The sequence below is a fragment of the Apteryx rowi genome, unplaced genomic scaffold (assembly GCF_003343035.1).
Source record: "Apteryx rowi isolate R43461 unplaced genomic scaffold, aptRow1 scaffold_231, whole genome shotgun sequence".
NCBI classification, from domain to species: Eukaryota; Metazoa; Chordata; class Aves; order Apterygiformes; family Apterygidae; genus Apteryx; species Apteryx rowi.
In genome coordinates this window covers 722105-738288 of record NW_020448653.1, presented here as the reverse complement: position 1 = coordinate 738288, position 16184 = coordinate 722105, and the positions used below count along the sequence as shown (strand labels likewise).

The following is a 16184-nucleotide window of genomic DNA, read 5'->3' as shown; positions in this document are numbered from 1 at the left end:
CCTTTCTAAATTAGTAACTGATGGTTTTGTGTTATCCTTCCTAAATTAGTAATCGCATTATTTTAATGGATGTTACTAATCCAAGAACTTGTGTGAGGAAATAAACATCTTTTTTATTATTATTATTATATTACTGTCTCAGTCGTTGCTATCGAACCTTCATAGCATGACAGCATGACACCTCTTTATAAGAAAAAGTAGAACTGTCTTTCATAACCTGCATATCATTTTGGAATGTGTCAAAATTTGCTTCCAATTAATGTGCTAAACAACAAAAATACCATTTCTCCTCTACTAGAAAACTGCACAGCAATTACATGGGAACCTGTTAACAGACACCAAAAGAACTGATAATTTTATAGCTATTACATAATGCAGCATGATTAATTTGAAGGCACTTTCCCAGGGCCAGATATCATTGGCTATGAAGACAAATGAAGACATTTTTACTATTAGCACAGGTTTAACTGTATTAAGAGCTAATTCACTTCCTTATAATCTTACCTGAATTAGAGAAAATTCTCTTAATACTGAATCTCTTCCTAGCTTTTTTTCCATTTCCAGGATAATTTTCTGCTTTACAGGGCATCCTGGGAATGCCAAGAATTACCTGAGTTAGTGCCAGAAGACCTATCCCTCATTCAAAAAGTATCAGGCATATACCAAAAGATGTAGAGGTCCTTTACGTCTGGACCTCTGGTTCTCACACCTACTTCTGTATTCATCTGTGACTTGGCAGCAAATATTGCAAACATTTGCCTGGGAGATGGGCCACACAGTCATACAGGGGAGTAAGAAAGCTCACCAAAAAGTGAAAAATGTGAGGCACCTCTGGTGGGGGAGAAGCTGTATCTATTCCTGATCCCCATGAAGTTCTGGGTACTGGACTGCTCAATCTCACCTRTTCATGCTTCCCTAAATTATTAATAGACTATCAGGCTATTAATAGACTGCAATGTCTATGGTCTGCAATTGCTGCAGACCAGCAATGTCTTAAAAAAATGCAAAACATCTCAGTTCTGATGTTAACTTTTTTTAATCACATTTTCACAGTCTGTCTACCTCTGCCAATAAATGCAATTATCTGCAGTTCTATTGCCACTGCAACAATAAAAATGACTTTCATTATGAAATCCATTTTGTGCATTTAATAACTTTAATAAAAATATTTACTTACAATACTAAGAAAAACCATTAACATTCTCTTCTAAAGGCTGACAGGAAACACTAAAATAGTCATTCCTGGCTAGTATCTCATCAAGAAAATTGCTTAGCTTAAGCAAAGAAAACTCATTCAGAACAGAAAAGAATAATAGAGAGAATAAATGCACTGGAATGGCCCAGGCCATCTCACAGAATGGCAGGGCTGAATGTCTTGCAGGCTGCACAATTCTTTAGAACAAGCCTGACTCTTAAAATTCCACAGGCAGGGATAACTTGCTGGCCCTAATATTTAGAAAGGAAAAAAATTTCTTATAGCTCATCAGCTAACAAATAGCTGCTATAATCAATTAGTAATTTAGATGCATAATCCAAAAAGGGGAATAAAATATTGGAAAATAATGTAGAATATTTTAATAAGTTATTTAACAGGGACAACACTGCTAAACCAACACTTTCTAGCCAGCTGCTATATCTGTCACTTCTACTGCACTTCCTAGCAACCATTAATGTAATTATTTCTTGACTCTAAATATTACGTTCAGGCTGATTTCACAAGGTAACAAGGCATATGTGATCACATCATTGGCAAGGTGTGTAACAGTTTGTGTGTATTTTCCCAACCCACAAGAACCTTTTGGACCTATTGGCTGATTCCAGTCAGTGATGTAGGGGTCAAACACCAAGTTCCCAAAAGTTTCACAAAAATAATATTGTTGAGAAGAGATACGTTATCATTGTCTCTGTTGAGGCAAAGACTACACCATGAGGACACCTCTTATTAGCCACTAGAGACTGCCCTTACAAATATCACAGTCAGAGGAAATCTTTAGTGGGCACTGGCACCTTCTTAGACATCAACTAACAATACAAGAAAACACACTAGGAAACCAGGCTTCAGTAGTCAGGTGCTCCTGTTCCTTCGCATTCAGTCCATCTTTAGATGCCTAAGAAGTTAGCCCATTTTTCCAGAGGTTTTTACTACTCATGACTGCCAGAAATTTCTATGGCAAGTTGGATGAATGATGCTTCTTGCTCTAAAATCACTTCTTACTGAAATTCTGTATGATGATTTTGCATGAAACATGATTGAGAAGATGACTGTATAAAGGATCTGAATTTTAATATCTTTGTAACTTTTTATAGCATTCTTTCCTTCTGTGTTACTGCAGTATCAGACAGCACTTGAAGGGAAATAACCACCTCACCGGTACGCGAGTAAAGACCCATCATTATTTATCACAAAATGGAATCTGACTCTGTCTGTTGAATGAGTCTTTCTGTTGACTAAGTGGTCACTGGTAAAACAAAGCCCCAACTAGGTTCTGTACATTTTTAGAGTATATTTCTTTCATGCAAAAGACAGTTAAGTCATGTAGCAATCACAGTGACGGCTCTGTCTACAGCTCAATAACCTTTTATTAATTTTGCTTCATTCTGGACTGCAGCTTCTATAATTTTACATGTCACTTATTCCTCAAGAAAGTTTATCTTGCTTATAGGATGATTTCAGAACTTGAGCTTTTCTACTCATCTAATGCATCTCCATATTTCAGCCACAAGTCTCCGATCCTCAAGGTTGGGATGTCATTAAGAACTGAAGTTCAGAACCCAGATTCTCTGATCTGAGCCTTACTAAACTACAGATTCTTCCTGACTGAACGCAATCTCGTCACCAGGCTTCCTTCATGAGTTCATATATTAAAGGAATCAACAATTTCAAGACAAGGACATCATTCCCCCTCTTGTACAAGAACAATGCAGACCATGGTCTCTCAAACTGTTGTTCAAGCACCATCATAAAGATCACACCACGGTCAGGAGAAGCACCAGATTCTTGCTGTCAGAAAAACTCCCCAAAGACTCTCAGCACTTGACAGCACCAGGCGTCACACTGACACTTCACAGCTTGATGCGGTTCACTCACACACTATGAGGCACAAGTCCCACAGAGGTGCTGCATGTCCTATTGCATGGGGGTTCACTAGCACCATGAAAATACAGCACTCAATATGTGCCAGTTTTACCTAGCTCATGCAGCCTTTTCTCTAGTGTTAGCCAAGTTCAATGGTTTTAAAAAATGCATTTGGGCAAGACTTGTAGTCATGCTTTTGGGTATTAAATCAGAAACAGAAGGTTATAACTAAAACAAATATGAAAYAGTCATACACTTAAAATACAAATACCTCTCTAGTTGCGTACTGCCTTTCATCCAGGAGGCCAAAGAGAGAGATCATCCAAGAAGGTACACCATAAAATCCTACTTTTTTGCTTTCAGTACTGGCTTTCTGTCTCCTACGTTTATCAGCTTTGAGGACCAGTGTCCTAATTCTGAGTAGTAACCATCCAATAGGTAAATCCTCAGTTCTAGGTCTAAGGCTAACCTATGGGCTAGTGATCTAAGTCCCTATATAGAGCCACCATATTCCAGGCAGCCACCTTGAAATTCTTTTCTCTTGTCTTCTGCTTCCTTTCAAACCAAGATTCTTACTTTTTATCCAAATCCAGTGCAGCCTTGATGACTCATAACTAACTCCTCCATTGCCTTCTGGAAGTGGAAGGTTTGCCTACGAATGTAAATTCCCTGGAAGGGTCTCTCTAAATGACTGCCTTTGATATTTAATGATGGTTCTCTCCGTTTTTTCCCTCAGGTTTGCACTTAATCTGACAAGGCTATTCCTGGGCCCAGGTGATTAAAAGTCATTTCTTTTCTGTTTGTACTGAGACTGCTGTTATCTGCCCAAGCCAAACTCCTGCTTTATGCAAAGCTACTGATACCCTCATATTAACATCATAGAAAACACCATTATAAAGATGTTCTGTGAAGCTCTTGGTCTATCAGCAGGTTTTAAACTGACCTATAAGATGTGTTCTTAGTCCACAGACTGGGGAATAAATTATTGTATCTGGAAATGTATATGAGAACAAATATTCCCTTGTCCTATCTCAAATAGCGAGCTCCTGTGTTACAGAGTCCTGTTGTAGGAACAGAAATTTTARGTGGGTTTCAAGGCTCTATGTCAGCTAGATTGCCCATAACTTACATGGCTTCCCTGGTCCCTGTTGGGGGCTACATCGGAGTTACGGCAGGGACCTTCCTGGAGCAGCCCAGCCTCACAAGTGTGCCAGGGTGGTTTGAAATCTTGGTAGCAAAGCTACGTTCCTCAGCTGTGAGAGCTCCAAGCAGCACTGTTTTCTTCTTGTACAAATCCTAAGTAAAACTAATCTTTGCCATGGATGCATAACCACATTTAATTAATCCTCCAAGATGTACAACAATACACATGCCAAAATGAAGGGTATGTTCCAAACAGAACCGGAAGGAGGAAATGCACTTTTAGGTGTCATTTGCTGAGCGCTCTACTTTCCCTCAGTTCAGCAACGCACAGTTTCTGAGTCAAGGTCTCAAACTGACAGGCTGTTTAACCAATTCAAAAATGAGTTCCCTGTTGTACTGAACCCATTGACCCCTCCCTGCTAACTCCGGTGGCAGATGGCAACACCACGGAGATATGAGAAAGATGAAAAGTGTCCCAGCTTGCAGCAGGAAGCCAAAGCAATGGATCAAACAATCTCTAGAACCAGAAACACTGCAACTTTTTATTCCTTTTTACTCCTGGCAGGGTAACTACTGATAACATTATCTGAAAAGCATGCGACTGCAGATTTGGAAGCCAATTTTCTAGGGATCATTAAGAACGTCAGAAAATTCAGCAAGTTTATTTGCACTGTAATTATTTCTTTCTCAAGTACTTGCAAGTATACAGTGGCAGAAGGGAAACACTAAAACATCCAAATCAAAGTGGTCACCAGGCAATAAGAGGGTACATATCACCCACACATTCTATTAATGAACTTCCATGAAAACAGGGACTCATGAATAACAAGTAACACAGTATATCCACTGGAAAGAAAGCAAGTTAGAGCTTTGTTTGTATTATTCAGCAGCTGCCAGAAGCTGGTTCACAAAGCATGATGGACTGGATCTTTTCTGACATCATTAAAATTAAAAAGGAAATTGTTTTCTATTATTAATTATAGAAGTTTATCCCTTGTTCTTAGAGCACACAGAAATAGTGAAACAGCATCTGGTAACACTACATTACAGAAGTATAAACTTCAGCAGACAATAAAATGTTTGGAAGAGTTTGCCTCAGACTCACGAAAATGTCAGATATACTTTTCATCTGACAGAGCAAACCCATTTTATCGGAAGCCACTACAGAAATAGCACCAAGGGCCTGACAGCCTTAATGTGACACACACATGCACACACAAAAGCCCCAACCTCACTCTACATCATCTTCCTTCTTAACTCTTACTTTGAAATCCCTTGAAGAGGCTGCAGCACAGCTATCATTTCTATCGAATGGCAAAAACCCTGAAACTGGTTAAAGCCAGGACAAATGAAGGCAGAATCAGGTTCTATCCCAAATTCTTAGGTTTTCATTGATAACATATAGATATTGTAATGGTAACAATGAGGGGGGACGGGACCTTTCAGATTAAGAGAGAAAATGTTTGGTTAATAACTTCATTAACATGCAGTTAATGGAATCAGATTTTGTTTCGTATTTATAAATAAATAATGAGCATGTGTTTTCCTGGGTTAATAATTCCATAAGATCTACAACATTATAAAGCATACTGTCTTGTACAGATAATGTACAGTTACTTTTTGTGCTCTCTCTCTCATCTCTCTGTCCTTCCGACCTTGTGTTCTGTTGCAAAATGTAACATGTCACAGAGGAAATAAGACTTATGACTCACCTCCTCAGAAAGTCTCTCAAATCGGCCCTGGGAACAAGGACTGTCCATTCTCCTCACTCCAGCAGAGAAGTTTGATTCACAACACTGATGAAGCAAGAGGCGAGTCCAGGCACCAGCCTATGCAGTAGCCTAAGCAGGCCTCTATGCAGCAGCATGCCATCCTCACAGCCCAAACACCTCGGCCAGTACTTCCAAGTCTTGTAACAGCACAAATGCGACACAGATTGGGTCTTCCAAATTCCTATTCTGCGACTACTAAAACTCTGTCTTGACCATTGACTTCACCAAACTCTCCTGAAGGTAGATCTTATTAAAGTGTTTCTATACAGTAACTGAATTATAAGCCAGCCAAGTTTGAAGACAGAGCTTCTATCAAGTTTTCTTGAGTTTGGGGCAAACTCACCTAAGTATTGTCATTGCTTCAAAGTTTCCAGGAAGTTTCTGGATTCCATATCCAAAAGTTTCTGGCTATAGTTATCCTATTATATGATTGTGCTCACTATTTTAGAATTATAAAACTGAATGAAGGGACTATGGTAGAAGCTTACACTGAAATCCTGCTCCCATTCACATCAATCTTCCAAGAAGTTAGCTTCAGAAAATGTAATGAAAAGCCTAAAACCCAGAAGCAATGTTTTGAAAGTTCCCAAATGTCATAAACGTCAGGTAAAAAAGCAAAGCACTCTTTATGAACCGCATGGGAACCCTGTCAAACTGCAGAGCCCACAAGGTTCTAGGTCAGGTTTGGAGGTTCTCGATCAGGTTTGAAATGCCCAGTAGTTCACAGGCATCAGCATGGTCACTCCAGGGCAAATACTTCAGCAGACTGTCAATATGACTTACCTACTAAATTCCTTACCTCTCACCAAGAAAATGTTTCTTTTGCTTATCTACAGGCTTTTTTGTTTATCTTGCAAACGATAATGTATTCTTTTTTTCTTATCTATAGACTTCTTTTTTTTTGGACTTTCTTTTTTGATTCCACTCGCATATCCTCAAAGCATCTCAAGATTAGATATCTTATACAGCTTTGTGCAATGAGGAGTGTTTTGGTGAACCAATATAAACACCAGGGTATTTAGTCAGTATCTTACCTGTACGGAAAAACAGAAAAAAAGAACAACAGAAGGGATCCTTGCCCTAACAGGTAATAATTTGGTCCCTATTGTGTACATACTATTACAGTATTACTATGACAGGTGAGAAGGTTACCTGACAAACTAAATTGCATTTACATTTTGCTGTAACTCTTTACTATCCCTATTAGCTCATTTGAGACCGGTATGGTGTGTATAATTGCCCTGACCTGTATGGAATAAAACCTGTTAATATCGGCAGCGATGTTAGTACTGGCAGAGCAAGCTCTAGACACTGAAGTTAATTATATTCAAACCAAAGTAAATTTGGGAAATGTATTTCAATGCACTCAGCATTTGGCTACCTTTCAAGTTAGAATCTACTGTAAATGCACAACTTCATTTCCCCAATGAACTTTTACAGGCTTTTGTTACAGCAATTAGCAGTTTTGTCATGGAAAGGTTCCCCCAGTAGGGACCAAATGTAAAGAAGTGAGCTGGCAATTAAATATCTCCATCTGAAGAACCCGTCCTTCCACCAGTAGTTAAGTGAATTCAAGTGTCAATTCATTCACCTTCAGCTTTCATCCATGAGAAAGTGGAATGATATGCATTTATATACTGTATTGAAAAAGTTTTTTCTCATTATAGCTTCCACAGCTACAAGACATATGACTAACAGAGAAATGCTACTATCAATGGCATTCTTTAGCACCTTACAAAATTTACTCAGCTATTCACAGAAACTATTAGTATCCTGAAAATTGCCTCCCTCCATTGAGATACATTACAGGCTCCTCAGYCATGTCGGAAGCTAATAACTCCTACTATATGACTCCTGAATATATATGCATGGCAAGTGGAAAAAAAGAGACATCTCATCTTGTACAAATTCCTTAGTAATAAAAGTAAATATTAAGGTTAATTAAAAATAATAAATATGAATTATATAAATATACATAAATGTCAATAATATCAAGTTAATTAAAGTATTTATTAAAATGCATAATGTATCAAGTTATATAAAAGTACATAAATAAAATTATATAAATATATAAGTATATAAAGTTAATAAATAACTTAGGCTTGCACATCAAAGTCATGTGTTTAGACCTGCATTAAAAATAGAGGATATAAAGACTAGAGTGGATATTTGTTAATATTACCATCAGTTAGCCATAAATAAAATGCAACAATGTCTCTTTTTTTGCACTACAAGGACATTTATACTATAATGCTTTACAAGAGAAGTTATCAGATCTATTCTAACATATATATTAGAATGTATTACGTCTATATCAGATCTAAAAATACATAGCACAGTTTTTCAGAATTCCAGTACAGGCTCTGAATTTTTCCAAACAGCATACATAGTGTGAAAGCATCATTAGAGTTGGTAAGAACCCAAAATTCCTGGCCAAATTGTAAAGTACTATTTTTTTCAGTCTAAATTGAAAAAAATCAGGAAATTTCTCATGAAGCAATATTCTGAAATTTCATTTTCATTTTACTAACATCTCTGTACTATAATGTACAACAATTGCTTTGCAACATAGCATGTTCACAACTTAATGTATATAGTCTACATAATTTATTATCTTTAGGTTATAAGTTGGCAAATTTCAAATTTGTTTTTCTAATCAGTAACTGTTGACTTGCTTAATTAGTACCAGAATGGATTACCTCTTACTGTTATCCCAGTCGGGATTTGGATTAAAGTACGGTTTGGGAATGAGAGATTTCTCACTGATTGTATAACATAAATCTGTATCAAGGAAAATCCCAACAAAATGTAGATACAAACTAATATTAAAATGTAGTTCAGGGGTAAAGAATTTGGGGACAGGCCTGCGGCAAGAAGGCAGCCCACTGGAGGAGTAGACTTGGGCTGTTGGCCCAACCACGCACCACGTTGGTCTCCTTACCATTCTGCCCAAAGTTGAACAGAACTGTTACGTTTCCTCAAAAAAAAAAAAAAAAGGCAAGTCAGTTGAATCGAGTTGAATCAGCATTTTTGATGAAAGACTCTCTCCATCAGCAAACAGTAGCCCAGCTCCCCTTATTTTAGGTTCTGCCATGTCAAATCAACAGAACAGATGGGTAAAACATCTTCAGTATATCTCATTACCCCAAGGGTGGCAGCCAATACCTTTCTCCCTCAAACTCTTTCCCCAACCTTACAGTCTCCACATCTCAGATAAAGCCGTTTCTCCTCACAGGCAACTGTGGTGCTGAACCTCTAACTACAGCTGAGGAAACACATTTGAAAAGCAAACCAGATTGTACTGGCATAATGTCAAAAGCAGCTGAAAATACAGAGCGGTTCATCAAAAAGGACAATTCTTCAGGAAACGATTAGTGATTATTTTCAGAATCACAATAACATGCTCAGAGCTGCACGGAACAAAAGACGTATATGGTGTCTGTCACTTGAAGTTTATTGTAACAGACACTTGAAAGACAAAATGAGAAAGATCTAATTCTGTTCTCATTTGCCTTTCTTTTAAATAAACAAGATTCCAGTGACTCTGGTGCTTTCCATTTACCTCAGTGATATTACTGGCTAATGATACTAGAATCAAATCCTCTTTGCTTCATTCTGCCCTTGCGCTTTAATTTATACTCCTTTTCTTTAATATAAATTCCTCCTTTATTAAAACTACTAAGAAGTTATAAAACCTAAAGAACAAAGATCCATGTAGCCTCAAGTCCCATCCACAACAGTGGCTAGCAGCGGATTCCTTTAGAAGGACCATAAGGTAGGTATTTTTAGAGTATTCCTTACCCTGATAGAGCCTCACTGTTATTGCCAATTAACAAATACCACTGATTTAGCCATATGATTTCCCAGGTCCTTATCAAATTCCAGCTTTATCAGTGGATACTTTCCTAAAAGTGTTTAATCATCAAATACCCTGTTTTTTAATCCACAGTTTCAGCAAGCAAGCCTCTCTCCTTGCATTAAAGAGTTGAGTAATCTTGCCTTGGGATGCTGACCGATCACCAAGTTTTACCACAGAAATTGTTGGATTTCAGTGTTAATGGTAGGTGAGCTATTCTTGAAGGCACTAAAATGGACTGGAGGATGTTTGAGGAAGAAAAAGAGTTACATGACTGTATGATGTTGACAGGACTGGAATTATTTTTGCTAAACATCCTACTCATCATATTTAATGCCATGGAGATTATGTACACAGCCTGAACTTCACTAGCAGGGCTGATAAAGATACCATCTTTCCAAGAAAAATGAATATCCTTTGGAATATAAATTTGTAGCATCATTCGAGATTACGGAAAAAGCTGGCTCAGAACATAAGTGTGCTGTGTCCTCACTGATTCACATCTTTATTAGACAACCAAAATAGCTGTGACATTGCAGAGGCCCTCTCATGAAAAGGCAGTTTCACAGGCAGAACTTCTGACATCCCAGAGTCACTTTTCACTTTCAGTAAGGTAGCCAGCCAAATTTTTTTACATTGTAGTATTTCCTCCGTGAGCTATGAGGATTTCACTATTTCAATAATCATCCAAATCTCTTCTAAGCCAACATCCTCTCCCACCATCAAACACGCCAACCACACTTGTCCATGTCCTGTTTGATCTTTCACACTCACTGACCCCGCGGTTGGGAACAACGGTGCCTTCTCTCACAGAGCACAAGCTGTTTGCCTTCGGCCCCCCAGCAAGCAGTATCAGCCGCCTTCGCTCCTCATGCCTGGACCCAACGGGGACAACAGGCAACCCCACGGCAATCCTTGCAGAGATTCCCTGCAAGGTTCCCTATTCAGTTTGAAAAGGTCCCAGTTAAGGCTCTTTTTTCTCTGCTTTGCTTCATGTATTCCTTTATTCCCGTTCTCCTTCAAGTCTAAGACACATTTCTTAATTTATATAAAAATCAGCAGAAAGTTGCTACATGTTTTTAGGCCCTCATTTCAACATTCACACTCATCACATATTCCTAATTAACTGAATGCGTCAGCAGCTCCTTGGAACTGAAAATCAGTAGAATATTATTCCCATTAAGACCATACAGGTTTCAATCAGGATGTTCATTATGAAATTTTGTCCTTTAAAATAACTTTGCAGAATTCCATTGAACTTATTGTCCAAACAAATTACTTCTTTTAATTAAGACAAGAACTTCAGGTTTATTTTCTCATCATTTTCTCTCAGAGACATAGTTGTATATACTATAAAGCTAAAACTGAATTTCCTTCTCTGCATGCGAGATTCTGTCATCTTTCTCTATACTGGTTTGCATCTTACTCTGAAACAGTCCCACTGATTTTCATGATGGCTCTGTTGGAGTAAGGAACTACTCAAACAAACAAGACAATCAAAATATAGCCCTAAAATAAGAAGCATAATAAAGCCGTTATCCTGTTATCTGTGGAGATGTCAAGCATTCCTCAGCTTTTTGAAGAATCATTTATAAAAATATTTAAGCCCTCAAAGCCAACACATTTACAAATCATTTAGACATAATCATCTTGTCACTTACATACAGCTCAACAAACATGTCATTGGGGAAACCCTACAATGTAATTAACATCGGGTTGAATGACAACTGAAGAAAAACACTATAAGCATTTCCTTTCAAACCTGAAAGGAAATACCTACTATGTCTCAACATTCACTTCACCAGGAAGATTGATTTTTTGCCATTATTATTCTTAATTTTACACATGGAACTTTCCATTTAATTTCACTGAGGATTTTCATAATGGCTTGGCTTTAAGGTTTTCTGTTTAGTAGTGCAGTCAAAATTTTATTCTCAAGAACACAAGAGATTAAGCCAAATTGCCTGATTACATAGTTAAGAGATCTAGTGAGGAGAGAAGAAAGAGAAAAAACTTACTGTAATTTTTATGGACACCAATTTTCTAGGCAAATTTAAGAAAGAAACAGCAAGTGTCAGTGGAATTCCATTAATCTTATTTTCCCCCCAAAAAATCAGTTTTCTGAGTGAACCATAGCCTCCAAAGGTCTTACTTTGCAGTTAGTATTGTAAAATTTCATACAGCAAATCTGTATACAGCAAAACAACTTGCAGACGTTTACCTGTGTTACAGTATATTCCCTCTACATTGACTGCAAAGATGCAAGAGAAGATACCTGCCAGTGTATCATTTTAAAATACATACACACCTGCTCTCTAAGCAAAACAACAGACTTAAGCTCCCAGTTGCAGGAAAGGCTCCAGCACATCTGAATTCTGCGTAAAGTGCTATTAGCGTCTGATTAAATATTAATTACAAGAATGTAGATCTACAGCATCTGACTGGGGAAAGGTCGTTAGCAAATCACAGTTTTTCTGCCAAAAAAATACCAAGCACAGCAAAATGTTACTTTCGACCCTATTTAATATAGACCACAAGTTGGTAGTAAGTGGCCTGAAAGCATCAGTCACACACAGTGGGGAAGGCTGTGCTCCAGTGTCCTCCCCGCTTTTAAACAGACAAAAAAGCTGGCTACAGAGCATGCCTGGGAGACATGAGTAGTATTCACTGCAACAGGAGCAAGATTAAAACTTTCAGTGTCACAAGAAGTAAAGCTGTTCTGTATACGGGGAGTCAAAGTCACAGTCTGCGTGGACGACTCCTCTACTCCCGCTGCTGGCAGCTTCAGACGGCCTGTCCTCCTGCCACTGTGCAGGGCACCCGCTGACTGGCACCGGCCCCGGTGCCCTCCTTAGCCGGAGAGGAAGGACTGTCTCCAGTCAGCCATGAGCATTTTGTCAGATCGTGCTTCATCAAGCAGAGCAAATTGAGCACCCTTCCCACAGCCCTTGTCTCGCACAACTGCAGCCTGCCCATTTTCTGGGGAAGTCCAGGACCTCAGCCTGGGACCTCTCCCGGGCAGAGACAAAGTTTCCCAGCACAACAGTGAACCAACCTATGATGACTAGTCTCAAAACCACCCTCTCGGCTCCAATGAGAGAAGCTTTTCTACTGCTGCTGCTGAACTCCTTCTCACTGGAATTCAATTTGTATTTCAAACACATACACGTATCACTGAAGGTTTATTTTGTCATTTTAGCAAACAATCCCCTTCATGTCTCCATAAAGTTTGTTGGTTCCCTTAAAAGTGTCACTGCTTTTTCTCTTAAGAAACTTTGGCTGTTTGATGGGTCTTTCCTACAAACACTTTAATTCCACCAACTGAAGAGAGTAGACCTGGTGCTTCAGTAGTAAAATTGGGGTAATTCATATTTTGCTAATTTATAGAGACAATATAAGGACTGAAGGAAAGCTCGGGCACTACCATGGACAGGGCTGAGCAAATATTTTCCAGCTATTATTTGCAAAAAAAAGGTATTGTTTGGGACATCTTTAAATTCTTAAACATCTTAATTCACTCCAGCAAATAATATTAGTGAGGAGAGGAAGAGCTCAAATTCCATATGATTAAAACATGGGCTCAGTAATGACTGCAGAAATGGTAGTCTCACACTTGTCACTAAAAGCCAGGAGTACCTACACCTAGTATACAGGCATCACAGGTTCAGGTCCTTCCTTTGAGTAGAAGGATCTGAACTTTCATTTCTCATATCCCCAGAGAAGACTCTAGCATTYAAAAATATTCTGGGAGTGGTTTCTCTCAATCTCTGCTGGAACAGCATCACCAGCAGAGATGCTGATCTCTGAGCATTTTATCTCAAGTATCTGAATGTTTYTCAGATGAACCCTTTAACTACCAGGCTACTGATCCATTCACACTTTCTCTGCTTCCATGATTCATGGCAGTATTCTATTTAAGTGATTTATTAAGTGACAGAAGTGAAGTCACAGTCAGTGGTAGAGTCAGATATAAAATTTACTTCCTGTTTTCTCACACTAAAACACTGAACTTACATTTTTTTCACAAGCTTCTCTTATGTTCAAGGTGCCCTCTAGATTTTTGCATGTTTCATTAGAGCACTGAAATATTTTATGATACTCATGAGAGTGCTGGATGGCAGAGACGCCTGATCCCTGCCCAAGGAACTTACAGCCCGAAGAAGCAGGCAAGGGCAAGGTATCTGTACATTTTGTACGTTCCAGGTAGGTATTGCAAAGTTACTGATTTCTTACAGATGCTCTTCTAGGGCTTTCCCACTTAGTATTGGCTCTTCTCCCTGACTGTCTTCCAGAGTCCTTGCCTTTCATGAGACACCTTTACGGCCCTGATCTCTGTTTGCAGGAATCTTTCTGCTGTTCACTTGCATCTGTCTTCTTTCTTTCCTTCACTGTCTTGTCCATCGTCTTGTTTTTCCCTCCATTATTCCTCTTACATTCCTTTGTTAGAGCTCTTAAAGATGACTGAAATCAAGCCTATCTTTTCTTTTGATTAATGAATGGAGGACAATTACAGCTATATTCTTCTTTACAGTTACACGGGACACACATGAAATGCTCAGGAATTAATAAGTCATCAAGAAGGTTTATGTGAGGTCCTGTTTTTTCAGAGAAATCTATATAATCAAAAAGGACACTATAATTCAGAAGCATCTTTGCATTGGCTGGAGAAGCTGGGCATCCTCAGTTATGATGAACTAGCTCCCTAGAGGTCAGTACTTATTCTGTCAGCAACCCAGGACACTTTCTCTCAAATGATTTGTAGTACCACATTTTCAGTACTTTTTGTGACTTCAAAGTGGTTGCTAATGGAAAACTAGTAACATCTGAGATGATTAGGAATGAGGCATGCAAACTGGTAGAGTACCATTACATTAACAACTCCCAAGGGCTCTGTGGAAAGTGTTTCTCCCACCTGGTGCCTGTGACAAAAAGCACTGCAAATAGCATCACATGTGGAAGTATGAAACTATGTTTAGTGACAGAATTTGAGAATATTTTTTCACTCCACTCATTCTTTGTCTGCGGTTTCCTTTAATACATACAAAATTGCTCCATGTGATCCAACTTCCCCAGTTCCTACTTGGAATTTTAGAGTAACCAGACAACTAGAGCTTGTGACTGCTGTCTTAATTCTGAGGGAGCTTTAACAGATTTCTTGTTGTTAAGTTTTTTCAGGGTAAGATTAACCTATTAGGAAATAAATGCAAAGGAGCCTCACGCAGGCAGTCTGCATTCAGTCATTCTTTAGCTACATTAGTCCTGTGAGAGTATAGGCCTTTTTTTGCAGAAAGACTTGATCCTAGCTTATACTTGTAATTATTTGTCGCTGCTCATCTCCACAGAAATGAAAGGATTTCCATCTTTTTAAATAACTGTTGTAGAATAACAGGTAAAGTTTTGATGAATTTTCAAATGCATTTTACCAAGACAATTAAAATATTCAGCCTGTATTATCTAAAAAAACTGTTACAGAACAGAGGGGCAAACTGGTATTACCCCCCTTTCCTTTACTAATACATTTGTATGTTCTGCTTACTTATATAATTAGCTATACACTTTTTAAAATGATAAATAAAGAGCTGCAAGCAATACATATAATGTTACATTCTAGAATTACTGTGCAATTCTCAGGAGTCACAGTGAAGCTTTTTAATAGCTATTTTTCTCTGTAATATTGGTCTCTTTTCCTTTTGTACATTTTTTCAACTTTCAACCACTGAAGTATTTAAAAACAAAGCTGACTAAGAAAGCCCAACAATTAATTCCAACATCAGTAGTGATAGCAACAAAAAATTGGTGTAACAGATTTAAAATAGGCTAGTGCTTCAAGGCTCCTGTCTTCCATAGTCAGTAGTCATAAGTCCTTACTCATTCTTTGAAATCAGAATCAGGTTGCTGATGCAGACAGCTCCAGTTTCACCTGGGAGGTAATGAGGTGAAGTCATTGCATAGGAGAGAAGAAAAATACAGCCAGCCGACAATGCACCATTTAATTCAATGGCTCCCCAGTGAGAAGCATCAACAGCAGGTGCACAGCTGACAGGTGAAATGTTGCTCTGTATAACACTTTATTATCCATTTGTGTGCTATTGGAATAGCAAATAGTTAAAAGGTCACAGAGGAATAGAACCACATCAAAGAAATCTGTACAAGTACCCTCTGTGGTGAGTAGTCAAGAATTCAGCAGGTTTGTGGGTTGGCACAAGGCTTTTCCCTTGAATTTTGTTAGAAATGGGTTTTCTCAAAAATGTCTACCCAGACTGTGCAGTGCTTTATAGTATAGAGAGAATATAAAGTCCTTGCTTTTAGTCCTTATATAGTCCTTAGACTAATAAAG

The 16184-nt window shown here is 38.3% G+C and overlaps 1 protein-coding gene across 1 annotated transcript in view; it reads right to left on the bottom strand.

Moving 5' to 3' along the window:
• Nucleotides 1–16184, bottom strand: part of GPR158 (G protein-coupled receptor 158) — a 209339-nt gene that overhangs the window by 124255 nt on the left and 68900 nt on the right. The gene's annotated exons all lie outside the window — the stretch shown is intronic.